This window comes from Schistocerca nitens, chromosome 8, assembly GCF_023898315.1.
Source record: "Schistocerca nitens isolate TAMUIC-IGC-003100 chromosome 8, iqSchNite1.1, whole genome shotgun sequence".
Classification (NCBI taxonomy): Eukaryota; Metazoa; Arthropoda; class Insecta; order Orthoptera; family Acrididae; genus Schistocerca; species Schistocerca nitens.
Genome location: NC_064621.1, coordinates 169,649,065 through 169,665,822, shown reverse-complemented (window position 1 = coordinate 169,665,822; position 16,758 = coordinate 169,649,065).

Genomic DNA, 16,758 nt, shown 5'->3' with positions numbered 1-16,758 from the left:
CACAAAGTTTTTTTAATTGTCCTTAGAACCAGCAATGCTGTTATCCAGTCCCTTGCTGAATTATTAACACACGTGCAAACACTAACAGTCCCCCTACGTGTCACATATTGTCCATATAGTATGACCAACAGAAACGTGTGCAGTGAAATGGAACTTACAAGTTACTTAATTTGATGAACTGCTGTCAATTACAATTTTATAACATGAGAGTGCAATTACAAAGGTACAAAATACATCATTAAAGAACATAACAATACAGATAACATTTGTAGTACAGGCTTTACAAAAGAATCAAAATAACATATACATCAATGTTACAGGAATTATGAGATAAGTAGATACATAAAAGTTCAGAATAACTTTCAAAACATCAACTTCACACATGAGCATTAAAATAAAACAAAATAAATAATGTCTAAGCATATTTACAAGGTAAATAACATATTATTAATGCCAATTATATTTGAGGATAACAGTATTCCTCATCATAGTGAATGTAGCTTAGTATTAGAAGAGAAAAAAGTTCTATGAAACTACACAGAGACAGGAAGAAAACAAATACACAAGGGTACACAAACACATAGGGGGATAACAGAATGGAAAGGACAGGGTTCGTTTTCAGTGTAACATTTGGTACTGCAGTCCAACCTAAAACTTCATTCCATAGATCGTTCCTCTTATTTCGACATTTGCACCTGCCAAAAAAATCCTATCCAAGCATGCTTTTTATATTCTGTTCACATATTTCTTACCTCATTATTTATTTACCATTATCTTACCTCATCATTTATTTCCAAGAAAATCCTACCTAAACCTGTTGTCCCTAAACCCTACTTTTTTGGTTCATATCCTCTTTCAAAACACTATTTTGGCCAAACCATTTTCTTATAGCTTCTCAAAGCATTTCTTCCAATCCATCATAGCTAGTTTCTTATATAGTCTACCCCCTCTTAAGCTAACTTAAATCTACTGAGCTCAGAGATATATACCAATGGACGAGGCAATGCAGCATCACATAAAACAATTAATATAAACAGCAATGAAAAAAGATGCAGATTTGCGAAGCAAGCTGCATTAAGAAATTAGCAAAGCAATTGTAATATTACAACTAATCTAAGGCAATGTGCAGCAAACAATAAAAATAAATCATTAGTAAAACTAGCTTAACAGAATAATACAAAGTCAAATGCAAATGCCTGGCAAACAGCAGCAACTTATACCTAAACATGACATAGCTCAAGCAGAAAAAATAGTACACTAAAGATAACAATACAGATAAGGGAAATGTATAATCACATCTTAATGTCTAAGTAATTAAAGTGGTGCACCACAACAACTTATTGTAAAAAAAAAATATTACCATGTACTTGAAAAGAATATTATGTATGCATTTACTGTTACTAGTCCCTCCTTATTGTTCTTTCCTTTCCAAGTGCTCCTTTTTTGAAAAATGTGGATCACAAAATTATTATTTAATAGATCTGTTGACAGAAAGTGTTCACATTAGCAAATGCATTTAATTTTATTTTATGAAACCAATGCTACAAGACAGCTGGAAACCAGATATCAAATGAAATAAGCAACTATGTACAAAGTAAAGCATAAAAACATCGTTCAATAGCCATGTGGCATTTCATAAGTAGTAAAAAAATATCTCATCTAGAAAGACAGTAGTCATAATCAGGTGTGTAGACAAACTATTTCTTGTCATTTCATTAGGCATTTCAGTAAATATCAGAAAGTACGATATGTTTCCAAGTAATGAGCGTGTCGCATTTGCGATGCTTTCTACAAAGGAACGTCAATAGCGAGGATAATGGCCTCCCCTTTTTTTTTTCTCCACCTAATGGCTTTTTCTCCAGGCGGCTGGCCCAGCTGCGCGCCACAACGCATTACATCAAGGTCACTTACCTTTCTTAACGAAATATTTACGACAGCAGTTTTCGCTACAGCGACAGTCTCATATAAAAATTTCATAGGTCAAGAATTAGCGTTGCAAATCTGTAGAAACAAAATCTTATTGATATAACAGTGTCCAAAAAAATTTTCGTCGGCATTGTGATACATTCACGCATTTACACACATTTTATAATTCTAAAAGTACGATTCTCGGTTTCCAACATACGTCTTCACAAGGCAGAGTTCCTAACCGCTACTCATTACTCCTTACCTTATTACACATATATATATTCGTCGACGCTTCTTTAATAATTCATCATATGAAATACGTAGCATAATCAAATTCCTCATATAGCATCAGCTTCTTGACCATAGACATACCTCGGCAGCATAATACACATCGTCATCATAACATCATAAAACCTCAGCCAAATCTCAAAATCGTTGTAGCTTCCTGGAATAATTTCAGAACCCTAAAAAATATTCTCTGCTCATTTCATTAGTGTCATCTACCTCAAACGTACCTTAAAAATCATGATCTCATACCAAATACATCATTCAAAGCTCTCATAGTACCACAATGGTTCCAAAAAAATATGAACAGTTCACAAAGTACAGACAAAATACAATTTCATAAGTGTGAAGTTATCCAACTGTGTAATTACGTAACATCTGTCACTGATGTAGTAAAAAAAAATGTTTATCTCTCAGTTACATGATCAGATAGCTGTGTAATTTGTGTGTTAGAGAAATATGGTACCGATGTGTAAAGTTGTATAAGTAAATACCATATTAGCTAGGGTTCCTTGTGGTTGCCACACACATGGTACACAAAGTAAGCATGTACCCCCCTGAGGATTAATGTAATTACACCCTCAGGTGTTACAGATTACAGCAATGGAATGAAATGTATCACGGAAAACCTTTGTATCATTATACTCCAAATATCTTTAAAAATAAATATTTTAAGTACAAAATCAATCACTCAAATACGTGTCCTGTAGCGCTAAATGTGCGTCTTGTTGCAACATAATCTCTGTGGAAGTGTCGTAGTTATCGTCCTCCGAAAGCTAAGTTCTGCAGAAGTCAATGTACTTAGCTCATGATACACAAAAGTGAAATGCTTTGCGTATAGATATCGTAGTTATCATGCTTATTGGCGTGATGAAGAAAGTACTGTACTGTAACGTATTGTTGTGCTACGGAAAACCCTGTCGCATTGTAGCTATACTACAAAAGTTACTACTAAAACCTGTTTTACTTTCCAGAATAATACAGAAAAACTGTGCAGAAATAAAACAGAAACACTGCAAAAGCAACATTGTAAATTGTCACTCATTAGTAGCGTCGTGATAAAATCGTGTAGCTGTCACATAAACTAACCTCTGTGTCATCTGGTATCTCTCAGAAAGCACTTTAATTTCAGAATGTATTTTCAAATAAACCAAAATGTTGCATTAAAATCTCATTAACAGTACTGGTAAATGTTCTAAGTATGTAAGCCTTATAGTCGTTACGTAATCATGCAACTAACAAGCAAGAATGTACACACACAATAACACTGTGTCGTCTGTTCACTATAACAATGCATTCGTAATTTCTGTTTCAATAAGTTCTCTTGGTTCTTGACTGGATATTTAACTTCAAACATTGTTGCATGTTAACAGATTCGAAATCTAACAAGCATACTAGTAATGTAAAGTGAAAAATTTTATAGCAAAAACTAAGTTAAAAAGCAGATCATCTCTCAATAAACGGTTTTACATGTGAAATGTGGTGTAAACCTTTACTCTTTCAACTTGAACGCAATTATCATGCGGTATACGTCGGTAAGGAATACTGGAATTTTTCTCAAGGTTAGCGTCTTATGTTATATTTCTCGGAGCCAGCGGGCGCACGCGGCTGCCTGCTGTGCGAGTCATTGTCTGTCTCTTTGTTGGCGCGCGCCGTTATTGGGATTAGGAGACCTAACTTCTACAAATTCACCGTGACGAGAGGGCCCTGCCCTGTTTAAATCCCGACAGTTCTGATGCAATTCAGGTCTGTCGTTACGATCACATCGTCTGTCGTCATGTTAGTAGTTCCTGTAGTTTCTTTCTTGTCGGTTAAGTGGTGGAGAATTTCTCCCTGAATCGTAACTGCGCGCTGGACCATTGCGTCTAAAGTTATTCTGTCTCCCGTAATAATAATTATTTTGGTTCCCATATTGTCTGTTTCTCTGATTGTCTCGGTAATAGTCATTACCACGGAGAGGTGATCTTTCCCTGTAATTATTACTACTCTGCCAACGATTGTCATACGGGTGGTGTCTGTTTCGGTCACGATTTGTGTTGTGAGAATAGCCTTGTCGCGTCCAGTTATTATTTCTTTCATCGCGGAATTGCGACGGATGTGATCTGTAATGGTTGTGCTCGTGCGTTCCGCGATTGTCAGTGTCAATTTCCAGTTCTTGTAAGAGTCCTTGAAATGCTTCCATGTCGTCTTTGCAACGTCCTGCCAAAAAAATATGTCGTAAATGTTCAGGCAGTTTGATTAAGCAAATGCGGATGAGTTCTGAGGGGCTGTATGGGTTTGAAAGATACTGATTCTTGTGTAACATGTCTTCAAAATATTTCACAAGACTGGAAAATTCAGATTGTTCGAAATGTTTCATCATTATGATGCTATGTTTTACTCGGTCTTGTGTGGCTTGAGACCAATATGCTGAGAGGAAGGCATGATAAAAATCTCCTTCACTGTGACAATCGTGAATGACCGATCACATTCTTACAGCTGGTTCATTCTCCAAGTAGCCGCACATAAATTCTAATCTGTGCTCTAATGACCAGTTGGGAGGAAAACAATGAGAGAATTGATGAAGCCACGCTTGTGGATGAATGTCGTTGGCAGAATTCTTAAATGTTTTGAATTTACGTGTAGTGATGAACAGCTTATAGTCAAAATCATCATGTCGGCGAGTCGCATGTCGGTCATTGTTACGTCGTGTCGGCGGTTCCATCTCAAAATTCGGTGTGCCTTGCCAATTTCTTTCATAATTTCCGAAGTGTCTTGTGTTATTATTTTGTGGTTGTTCCGTATTTCTATGTCCCTCTTCCCGTATTGGGGCGCGAGTGTCCTCTGAAATACGTAATTCTTGTACTACCTGTGTCAGCTGATCTTGTACTTCGCGGATTTCTCTTTGGTGTTGCGTATTAATTTGATTCTGATTTTGTTTGAATTTCCTAATTTGTTCGCACTCTTCTGTGTCATTAAAGACTACCGGTTTTGTGTCATTCAGATTATCATCTACCTTCGTAGATAAATTATTTAGCTGATCCGAAAGTTCAACTACTTTCTCTGATAATGTACTAATTTCCTCCATGTGTCTTTCTACTGTGTCTTGTAAGTTTTCCTGGGTTTTTGCAAGTTGCGTAACCGAATCGGTAGATGCAACTGAGTCAAATTTAGCTTGCAAGGTCTCATGATTTTCATGAACAATAGTTTGCAGTTCTTTTATGGCTGCTTCGTGATTCTGTAATGCATTTTCATGCCGCGAAAAAATGGGTTGAAAATGCTCACAAATTTGATTTTTTATGTCATTACAGACTTTTTGACATTTCGATTCAATGTGATGTAACTCAGTAGTTAAATCCTCACGTGTTTGTTCAAGAGTTTGCTCCAATGAGTCTAACTTTTGAAGATTTTGTTCCATTGCGTCTAACTTTTTGAGATTTTGTTCCACTGTGTCTAACTTTTTGAGATTTTGTTCCACTGTGTCTAACTTTTTGAGATTTTGTTCCACTGTGTCTAACTGTTGCTGTGTTTGTCTCTGATTTTGTTCCATTTGTCTCTGATTTTGTTCCATTTGTTGCATTAATTGCAATAATAATGTATTAGTGTCTGGAATCTGTTTCTCTATGCTTTTTGGCAGTGCATTTTCACCGGCAACATTCACATTTTGACAAGCAGAAAATGTGTCTTGACTCATTTGAGAAAACGGTGATGACCCAGAACCTGAATCTACAGTATTTGCGAAATCGTGTCGTGTCATTTCGGCTTCCTGAGGCGAGCTATTGCCGACCGATCGATCGATAATGCTTCCCTCTTCACTAATTGTTTCACTGTCCACGCCATTGTTTGCCGCCCGCTCCATTTCCCTATGCACAGTTACCAAATTACTACTTTGAATATTAGTTAATTCATTACACGGTGGCGCTAACACACTGCTTTCATTTTCACTGTCATTTCTCAGTTTACTTTGGAGCCTAGTATTGCGTTTTTCACACGCCATTATTGTCACAATATTTCACACGACAACACAGAAAAACACAATTTGAAGATCAAAAATAAGAGAACACATTAACATAGCACTGAAAATAATATGTAGTTAATTGCAAGCGCAGCTGCGAAATACTTGGTGCAAATCTACATGCATGCCACAAATGTTTTACTGTACAACAATGAAAGACTGCAACTACAAAGGAGATTCTCTCTACAATTACGCGCTAGCAATAAACAAAATCTACACTAATTACACAAACTAAAAGAAAAAATCAGAAGATTCCAGTGAGGTATCCTCGGCTAAGGGTCGACATATGAAACGTCCCCTTTTGAACAATTTTACATGACTGTGCTTAACCTGACACACAATATTTATAGCGCAACGCAATCTGACTTTCAAAATTCCCTACAAAAGAATGGCCCTGACTAACACTAAACTATACCTTTCACAAATCACTTACTTCACAAAAATCTTCGCTGCTCAAGCTACTGCAATACAGCGAGCGCCACTACTGCCAGCTAATTAAAAGATTCAAACTATGGAAGGCACTAACTACTGATAGGGATAGTTAGCAAATGAAAGATATTAATAGAGAACAAAGAATGTATTTACCTTGATATCATCATATATATAGCAGTTCATGACAAATTACAAAACTCCGCCATCTCTCTCCCCACATCCACCACTGCTGGCGGCTCACCTCCAACTGCCCAACGCTACGCGCAGTTCACAGCCAGCTGCCTAACACTACAATGGCGAGTATTACAACAATGCAAAGCAGCCACAGACTGCACACAGCACAGCTAGTGATTTTCATACAGAGGTGGCGTTACCAATAAAAAAACCTAAACAGCCTACTTACAACATAAATGACGATACAAACTTGCCATGGATTTGAAATTATTCAAAAGGCTATAAATTTTCTATTTTCAAAAAGCCATCCGATTTTACAGCAACGTATCTTTCACATCCATGCACGTACAGACTTTGAGTACTTTGTACAACTACACACAGTGATCAACGAGAGCAGTATGACCACCGACCTACTATTGAATAAGCTTGTCCAGGCGATAGTAGCGTCACCTGGCGACGAATGGCTGCTAATCACATACACGCACGGTGCATGTAGTTACAGTGAGCGTGCTGTCCGCGTGTACTCGTAGAATGGGGAAGGCACGCGATCTGATTTTGACTAAGACCAGATTGTGATGGCCCGCCGGCCGTTGTAGCCGAGAGGTTCTAGGCGCTTCAGTCCTGAGCCGCGCTGCTGCTACGGTCGCAGGTTCGAATCCTGCCTCGGGCATGGATGTGTGTAATGTCCTTAGGTTAGTTAGATCTAGGTCTAGGGTACTGATGACCTCAGATGTTAAGTCCCATAGTGCTTAGAGCCAATTTCGTAGGCGGGGCAGACTGGTAAAATATGACAGGCGGCAGGCTGTGGCGGAACTAACATCAGACTTCAATGCTGGGCTTGGTAAAAGTGTGTATGAACACGAAGTGTATCGAACACTCCTAACGATGGGCCGACGACCCACGCATGTGCCAAAGTTAGCACCACGACATCGGCATCTACGACTGAAAATGGCACGTGCCCAGCGGCATTGGACGTTGCCGTAGTGGCAGAGCGTTGCAGGGGCTGATGAATTCGTACCTTCTTCATCATGCCGATGGGAGGGCGCAAATCCGTCGCCTTCCAGGCGAACAGCTCCTTGACACCCGTACTGTGGGACGGAGACAAGCTGGCGGCGGCTGCATTATGCTCTGGGGGACATTCACGTGGCCATCCATCGGTTTAGTGGAGCTCGTGCAAGGCACCACGACGGCCAAGGAGAATCGTAATCTGGTTGCAGACCACGTACACACCTTCGTGACGATCGTGTTTCCCGACGGCAGTGGCATTTTTCAGCGAGATAATGCGTCATGTCACAATGCCAGGAATGTAATGCAATGCTTCGAGGAATTCAGTGGTGAGTTCCAATTGATGTGCTGGTCCCCCTACGAGCCAGAACTGAACCAGGTCCAAAACATCTAGGATACGATCGAACGTGGCGTCAGAGCTCATTGGCCCCCTCCCCGGAATTTACGGGAATTAATTGACGTGTGCTTAGATGCGGTGCCAACTCCCTTCAGCGACCTACCGTGACGTCATTGCTTCCATGGCACGATACGTCGCCGCTGTTATCCGTGCCGGAGATGGACAGGCCGCCTAATAGGGAGACCGTCGTAATGTTCCGGCTGATCGGTGTATGATAAGTGTTTTAATTTCCTTACCACAAATGTTCAATATGTCCTCTAAATTCGTCGCATATTCTTGAAGGCCTTCACTGCTGTTGTTATGTGACGCCGAAGAGCACCCGAAGTTGATTGAGGAAGTATACTGATTGCATCTTTCACAAAACCCACTTTTTTTTAATTCACATACTGCAAAATCAAGCGATTTTGGAGGTCAATGACGTAATGCGATATTCTTACGCGAATTACGGTCGATCCTTCGTTGAAGAAGGAAATACAGCTGCCAGTGCGGTAGTGCTAAAATTTAAATTTCCAGAATATTCTCACGATCATGGAAGAAGTCAGATCTGTAACTCTCTTTTCCGTAGAAAAGAATCCAGCCAGGAACGTTTCCACGGGAAACACCACAAAGCACACGAAGCTTGGCTCTGAGCACTGTGGGACTTAACTTCTGATGTCGACACTCCCCCGGAACACAGAACCACTTAAACCTAACTAACCTAAGGACATCACACACATCAATGCCCGAGGCAGGATTCGACACTGCGACCGTCGCGGTCGCGCGGTTCCAGACTGTAGCGCCTATAACCGCCCAGACACCCCGGCCGGCCACACGAAGCCCGGAGGAACCTACATTTTCGTTATAAATGTTTATACTATTCGTGTCTCTTAAAATCCTGGCACACGGGAACGCGTATAATATATCGGCACTTGCGTTTTCATTATATTACGACGTGGAAGTGTAACATGGTATTCAAGAGTAATTAATTGCACAACTGATTTTTACATCTGTTCATTCGATGTGATCTGTCTAAAAAAATGTTGGTGAGAGAATCTGCGATATGCAAATCTTGATCACTGAAATTCCTGAGACTTTGTCATACTATTAAGACAGTGCTCTGATGTATCGGCTATACTCATGTACACTGATCAGCCAGAACATTATGACCACCTACATAGTAGTCGGTACTTTCACCCTTGGCACAGATAACAGCAGCGACGCGTCGTGGCATTGAAGCGATCAGGGCGTAGTAATTAGAATTGTATTAATACCTTCAGCTGACGACGGGCGTTGATATATATCAACGGGGACTGGTGAAAATGTGTGCCCCGACTGGTGCTCGAACCCGGGATCTCCTGCTTACATGGCAGACGCTCTATCCATCTGAACCACCGAGGGCACAGAGGATAGTGCGACTGCAGGGACTATCTCGCTCACGCCTCCCGCGAGACCCACATTCTCACCTTGTATATCCACACACTATATTCGTAGTGCCCCACCCCAACACATTCATTACTCGTGGAAGACATTCTTTCCAAGTCCCGTAATAGTTCAGGGAATATGTGTGTATCCGCACAGGAGGAGAAGGTCACGGCCGGTATTTGCCAGAACTATATACATTTATGGACATGGTGTCTGTTCTTTCGGACAGGCGTGCGTGAGATAGTCCCTGCAGTCGCGCTGTCCTCTGTGCCGTCGGTGGCTCAGATGGATAGACCGTATGCCATGGAAGCAGGAGATCCCGGGTTCGAGTGCCGATCGGGGCACACATTTTCACCTGTCCCCGTTGATATATATCAATCCCCGTCATCAGCTGAAGGTATTAATATGATTCTAATTTCGTTCTAGACAGCTACAGGTCATCAATGGTGTCTGTTCTTTCGCACATGTCCGAAAGAACAGACACCATGTCCATAAAAGTACAGGGTGATTCAAAAAGAATACCACAACTTTAAAAATGTGTATTTAATGAAAGAAACATAATATAACCTTCTGTTATACATCATTACAAAGAGTATTTAAAAAGGTTTTTTCTCACTCAAAAACAAGTTCAGAGATGTTCAATACGGCCCCCTCCAGACACACGAGCAATATCAACCCGATACTCCAACTCGTTCCACACTCTCTGTAGCATATCAGGCGTAACAGTTTGGATAGCTGCTGTTATTTCTCGTTTCAAATCATCAATGGTGGCTGGGAGAGGTGGCCGAAACACCATATCCTTAACATACCCCCATAAGAAAAAATCGCAGGGGGTAAGATCAGGGCTTCTTGGAGGCCAGTGATGAAGTGCTCTGTCACGGGCTGCCTGGCGGCCGATCCATCGCCTCGGGTAGTTGACGTTCAGGTTTCATAACTAACCTTTTTCGTAGGACTCTCCATACAGTTGATTGTGGAATTTGCAGCTCTCTGCTAGCTCTGCGAGTCGATTTTCCTGGGCTGCGAACAAATGCTTGCTGGATGCGTGCTACATTTTCATCACTCGTTCTCGGCCGTCCAGAACTTTTCCCTTTGCACAAACACCCATTCTCTGTAAACTGTTTATACCAACGTTTAATACACCACCTATCAGGAGGTTTAACACCATACTTCGTTCGAAATGCACGCTGAACAACTGTCGTGGATTCACTTCTGCCGTACTCAATAACACAAAAAGCTTTCTGTTGAGCGGTCGCCATCTTAGCATCAACTGACGCTGACGGCTAGTCAACAGCGCCTCAAGCGAACAAATGTACAACTAAATGAAACTTTATAGCTCCCTTAATTCGCCGACAGATAGTGCTTAGCTCTGCCTTTTGTCGTTGCAGAGTTTTAAATTCCTAAAGTTGTGGTATTCTTTTTGAATCACCCTGTATATAGAGGGCTTAGTAGGTCGCTGGGGAAAATAAGTGAAATATGTGCAGAAATTAGAAAACTCAGTGTTAAACACGCTGATTGGTTGGTAATGCTTCGTGGAAGATTACTAAGGCCATTGGTGGTTCCAGGCTTCATGCACATTGTAGTTACTGTCCTGCAGGCATATGGCAGTGCAACACGAAAGTTTTCTTGGCCTCAGTCCCCTGGGTCCAGATAATAAAATTTCTGAATGATTTGGAAATCGTGGGTTGTTCTTTATTCTTGTCCAAACGCTCAGCAGTGACGGTGATCTTCTTATGGATGATGGTACAATATTACTAAATACCGGCAGCCAGTGCGTGTTTGTGAGACGGACATAGCCAGTGATGAGGCGCATTACTTAACTGATCTGCGTGTCAATTATTTTAGTGTGAACACTGTTCAGCCAGTTGGAACAGTGACGGAGAATGAAAAAGCTATAGTTGATGATTCTGTTAAAGAATAATAATTTCGTTTTTGTAACACTTGTTGGGGAATAGCTCCGTCAATTTTCTGTGAGGCAACAGTGGCTGGTAAATAACAAAGTTTCGGAAAGAACATCCCCCTGCAGCGCTTTCACCAAACTTGTTCGGTGAGAACAGGCAGTATAGTACGTCCACTGGGCACCTCTGCGCTGCGCCATCGCACCGGCGGCCGCATTCATTACACTTTGCACGCCCGGTAACCGCATAAACTCTGTGTTTCCTTCTCGCTGAGCCTTCCGCGAAATCTCCGCAGCTCTAAACCGTGGAAATAAAGTATTTCATTAAGGTTTTTAACTGCCGGTGAAATGAAATATTTAATTCTATTTGCGGGGATTAGAATGTAATAACCTTTATGGCTTTGAAAGGCACAGCGCTGCCGGGGAACATTTAAAACGCACGCTTTTCACTATCCTGCTGCTTCCCTCCACTTTATGACGTCTGGTTCTGATGAAGAATTTTGGGGAAGTGTCCGTCTCTTGGCCTCTGGGAAACCTGGCATTTGGGAACTACATGAAACGACTTTCCAACACACTCGTGAGTTGAATGTTCGCGGATACGGTCCATCTCAAACTACCACAATAATGAGCCAACCATAGATTTCATTGATACTAAAGCAACTGTCATAACTAAAAACTGCAAGAAACGAAGTAGAGAATTGCTCCCGAAAAGGTGAGTTAATGAGCAGAAAAGCTGGGAGAGAGAAATTCACAACAAACGAAAGAATTATATTGAATATTGCAAAAGTAAATGATTTGATATAACCGAAGCAACTGTGTTATGAATTACCTGAAGACTGTCAGCTGTGAAGGAAATGGCGGTGCGACGCTCATGCGACATACAGCCAACTACACGAGACCCACAGCCAAGCAACCTCTCCAGCAGTTGCCACACTTTGACCCCCCACAAGTACACCTTCCACTTGCACTATGCTTCAGTTCCAGTCAACTTGCTGTCCTGTGTGATCTTCCGCTGTAATCTTGTTTATTTTCATTTCTAACGGTTGGGGAAATTCAGTTTTATTTGTGGGATACTTTGTTCGTTGTGTGACAATACCACGATAATTATAAACTTGTGATGTGTCTCTTGAAATGAAACTGAACATTATTTCGTACCAGTGATCACTAACGGGGTCCTGCTTTGAAGACGATGAAAATGTGAGTTATTCTTAAGATTTTGTTCCTGTAATTTGTTCACTTGAATTCATTAACAAAAATGTTCCTCGTACGTCGAAAATTCGGTAACGCTGTCAAGAAATGTATTTTCGTAAACTTTCCGTAAATTAGTTTTAAAAGTTACTGATGTACATAAAGCTAAAATGAAAACCTAGATTAGCTCTTCAGCAACAAACTGGGGTCAAATACATCTTTGTACATTGAATAGTTTGTGAGTTTGAGTGGGCTGAATGAAATATAAGATTTCGCGTGTTTTTCTACGGGTTGCGGCAATTCGCTTTCGCGTCTTCCCTCAGAAGTTATAGTGAAGGAACCGTAATAGCATGGCAACGGTACGTAAGATCGTTATAGTTGAATCTAGTTAAATTTATGCGAACCGTATGCATCCTCAGTTGTCATCATCTTGGATAAAAACTTTTTTGGAAATGCGAGCCAGTCATCATATTGTTTTTACACTACCCTGATGAAGTAGACGTGCTATAGTGGCCGAAACTTTGGTTATCTTTGGGTCCCTGAGGCTAGAATCTGAAGTGAGGCTCATGACCCATCCTACGAGACTGGAGACTGCTTCCTCGCCTTTCCCGTCTCACACGACGTCGCCCACACATCATCGCACTTCCCCCACGCCACTCGTTCTTACCTTCTTCTCTACACAAACACGCTATGCAGTTACTTGGGCCTAAAAGTACGAAAAACCTTTACCAGATCAGTATATCTATATTTTATTTTTATGGTGTAGTAAAACGAAATATAACCTTAGCTATTTTTTCTGTGATAATGTTCCTGTATAAATCATGTACTTCGCAGCATAGTATTCCGTTGCATAGTGTTGTCTATTAATTTAAAACCTGTAATATTTGTGCCACTGTCTTCTATACGCAGAAAATGTCGTCAGTGATGAGATTTTGCTCTAGGTTGTGATTGCATTATGTCTATTTGATGGGCCATCGTATGTTCGGCAGCTGGCCGGAGTGGCCGAGCGGTTCTAGGCGCTACAGTCTGGAACCGCGCGACCGCTACGGTCAGAGGTTCGAATCGTGCCTCGGGCATGGATGTGTGTGATTAGTTAGGTTTAAGTAGTTCTAAGTTCTAGGAGACTGATGACCTCAGAAGTTAAGTCCCATAGTGCTCAGAGCCATTTGAGCCATATGTTCGGCGTATGTGGATTGAGAACTACCGCTTTTTTCAGTTCTGATTTTATATTTCACCATTTGCCAGATATCCAATGTATCATCACCACCATTAACAGCCAGTCATCTATCTAGGGAAATACAAACGGCACGCATTTCGTGGTCGTGCGGTAGCGTTCTCGCTTCCCACGCCCGGGTTCCCGGGTTCGATTCCCGGCGGGGTCAGGGATTTTCTCTGCTTCGTGATGGCAGGGTGTTGTGTGCTGTCCTTAGGTTAGTTAGGTTTAAGTAGTTCTAAGTTCTAGGGGACTGATGACCATAGATGGTAAGTCCCATAGTGCTTAGAGCCATTTGAACCATTTTTGAAATACAAACATGTTATTTTCAGATTCAAATAGCCTTAGATAAATTATAAAACCTGCAATTGGTAGGCATTTCCTTTTTTCAAATTCACGCAATAAGCAACGAAATAACATCACGTATGTACCAAACATGCGAAACCTGAAAACCGGGGATGACAAATAACAAGCAGCTGAAAAGGGAGCCACCGCCCCCCCCCCTCCCCCCGCTGCAAAAAACACTTAAATGGGGCGTTATCACTTACTATAATACTAACGTTTTTAAAATTACACATATCTATTTCAGCCTCAGGTCACACAACAGGTATCATTACTGGTTTCTTCTCACTACCAGATCACCGTCGCATGTTCGGCTTAAAAAGAAAGAAAGAGTGATAGTAAAAAATACTAGGAAATAAAATATCAACTTAAATTAATTACTGTATACAATCATACGTACATTACACAGTAAATCGTCAGTTGATATCCCCAGAAAGGCATTCATAATCTAAACACGTCTACGCTATGATTGTTACGCTTTGATTGTTAGAACTGAAATTGGTAATTCTTAACTCGCAGATATAAAGAAAATTCAAACTGTAAAACTGATTGTGATAAAATGCCATCTCAGAGAGAAAACTAGTAAAAAAATTATGTAAGTTAGATGAGCACTAGAAGCAGAATAGATGTCGTCCGACTGTCTATGCGATCCGCGATTGACTAATTAGTATCTGGCTTTAGCACGTCTACACTAAACAGTCGGTATGAAAGAATTGATAAATCAAGATACTATTAGACAAGCGTGAGCCGACAGAAAAAGGAACCCTGAGAAATAAAACGTTCTAGTTTTGAGGGCGTCCGAGACTTTCTTGAGGGGAGGGAGGATGGGCTTCTTACACAACCGTCCGGGGTAAACCCGGTCATTTGTGTCTAAAGAAATTTGGTTGACTGGAAATAAATAGCTGTCAATAAATCTTTGTTTCTCCTTCACACATATTTTCCAATTTCTTTATTGATAGCTATGAGAAGCAGCCCGAAGACTGTATGTACTCTGGAAAATAATCCGATTTCACTAAATTTGTCCAGGGTTTTTGAGTCTTTGTCCGGGGTCGGCTATGTTAGCGATGCTAGGCCGAATAATAACATATCAGAAAATACTTCAGAATAGTGCTTTTTTTACGGAAATAGCTTTGTCCACGTAACAATAATATGTGCAATAATATCTATAACAAAAATTAACGGACAATCCCTACATTTACCTAGCCAGTGACACATTGATACCGCCACTGACGGACTTACACATTTTCCAGCAAATATGCAATTCTAGACAGTCTACTTTTAAGTAGGTGAGATTGACAAGATCTTTAGAACTCTGGGTGCCTCAGAGCCCTAAAAAGCAACAGGTCACAATCCACATGTGCCGATACTTTATGGCTCACCATAACCCAAGAAATGTAGGCACAGCCTTAAGAATGCTTAAATCCATCCACAGCCGCAGCGTATGAACAGAAATTACTGAAAATTGGAGTCTGACAGATGAAGACAACAAATCGAGCATTATCCTCCAACACATTGAATTCATTTCAATGTCTGTTCGTAAAATCAGTGCCTTTTTTTTTTTTAATTCTTATAAATTTACATTGCGATGCGGAGACTGGAAATGAATCTGTGTGAGGATCGTGTTTGTTTTTCCGTATCACGATCCACGAGATGTGCAATGTACAAGTAAAGAAATACGTGAAGTTCTGGAACAGTTTACGCAAGTAATGACGCGAAAATCTCGATAATGTATACCGTTAGTCGCAGTGTTATGATTGATGTAAACGCATTTATTTTCTCGGAAAGCTAGAGAGTAACGCTAGTTTCGGAACCACCTTTCTGTGCCAGGGAGTACGTTTCTCAGTATCGTCGCTGTCGTAAACGGTGCGTTATTACAGGCGTGAGAGCAAACGACAGCTACGAGAGACAGCGCAGTCAGCTGTATTAAGTTCAAATAACTTCGGGAATGCAGCCGGGTGACAACATTGTATACGCCAGGAGAAACTCGGGTCTCATACTGTGCTAAGTTTTATTGCTGTTAAGTAAATTAAATTTTCCTGTAAGTGCCCACTGGCATTTAATGTCGGAGGTGTTTCCAGTTACATGCATTATTTAAAAATATACATCGTAATTTGCTAAATCCCTCCATATATGTGGCAGATTCCCATAAGTATATTTTTATAATCCTCTCTCTCTCTCTCTCTCTCTTTTACACACACACACACACACAAGCAGTCAGTTCTCAGTTCATCACACACTTTTTCTCGTTCATTTTGTCGCTAATTATTTAACTGTGTGTATGTTTCACACACGAGCCGAAAGCGAACAAGAATGTCAGGCAACTTGATTCCAGGCAAACAGTTTTTGGGCCGAGTGATGAAGGAACGGCAACTAAAATGAAACCTGAGTCGGTCAGAGTCCACAATAAACAAAATGAACTGTTGTAGATAAAATGTGGTCAGACCATAATATGGCCTCAGAAATACATAAAGATAGCCAATGATTACATTTTATTCAACAGGGTACGTCGCAGGAATGTATAGCCA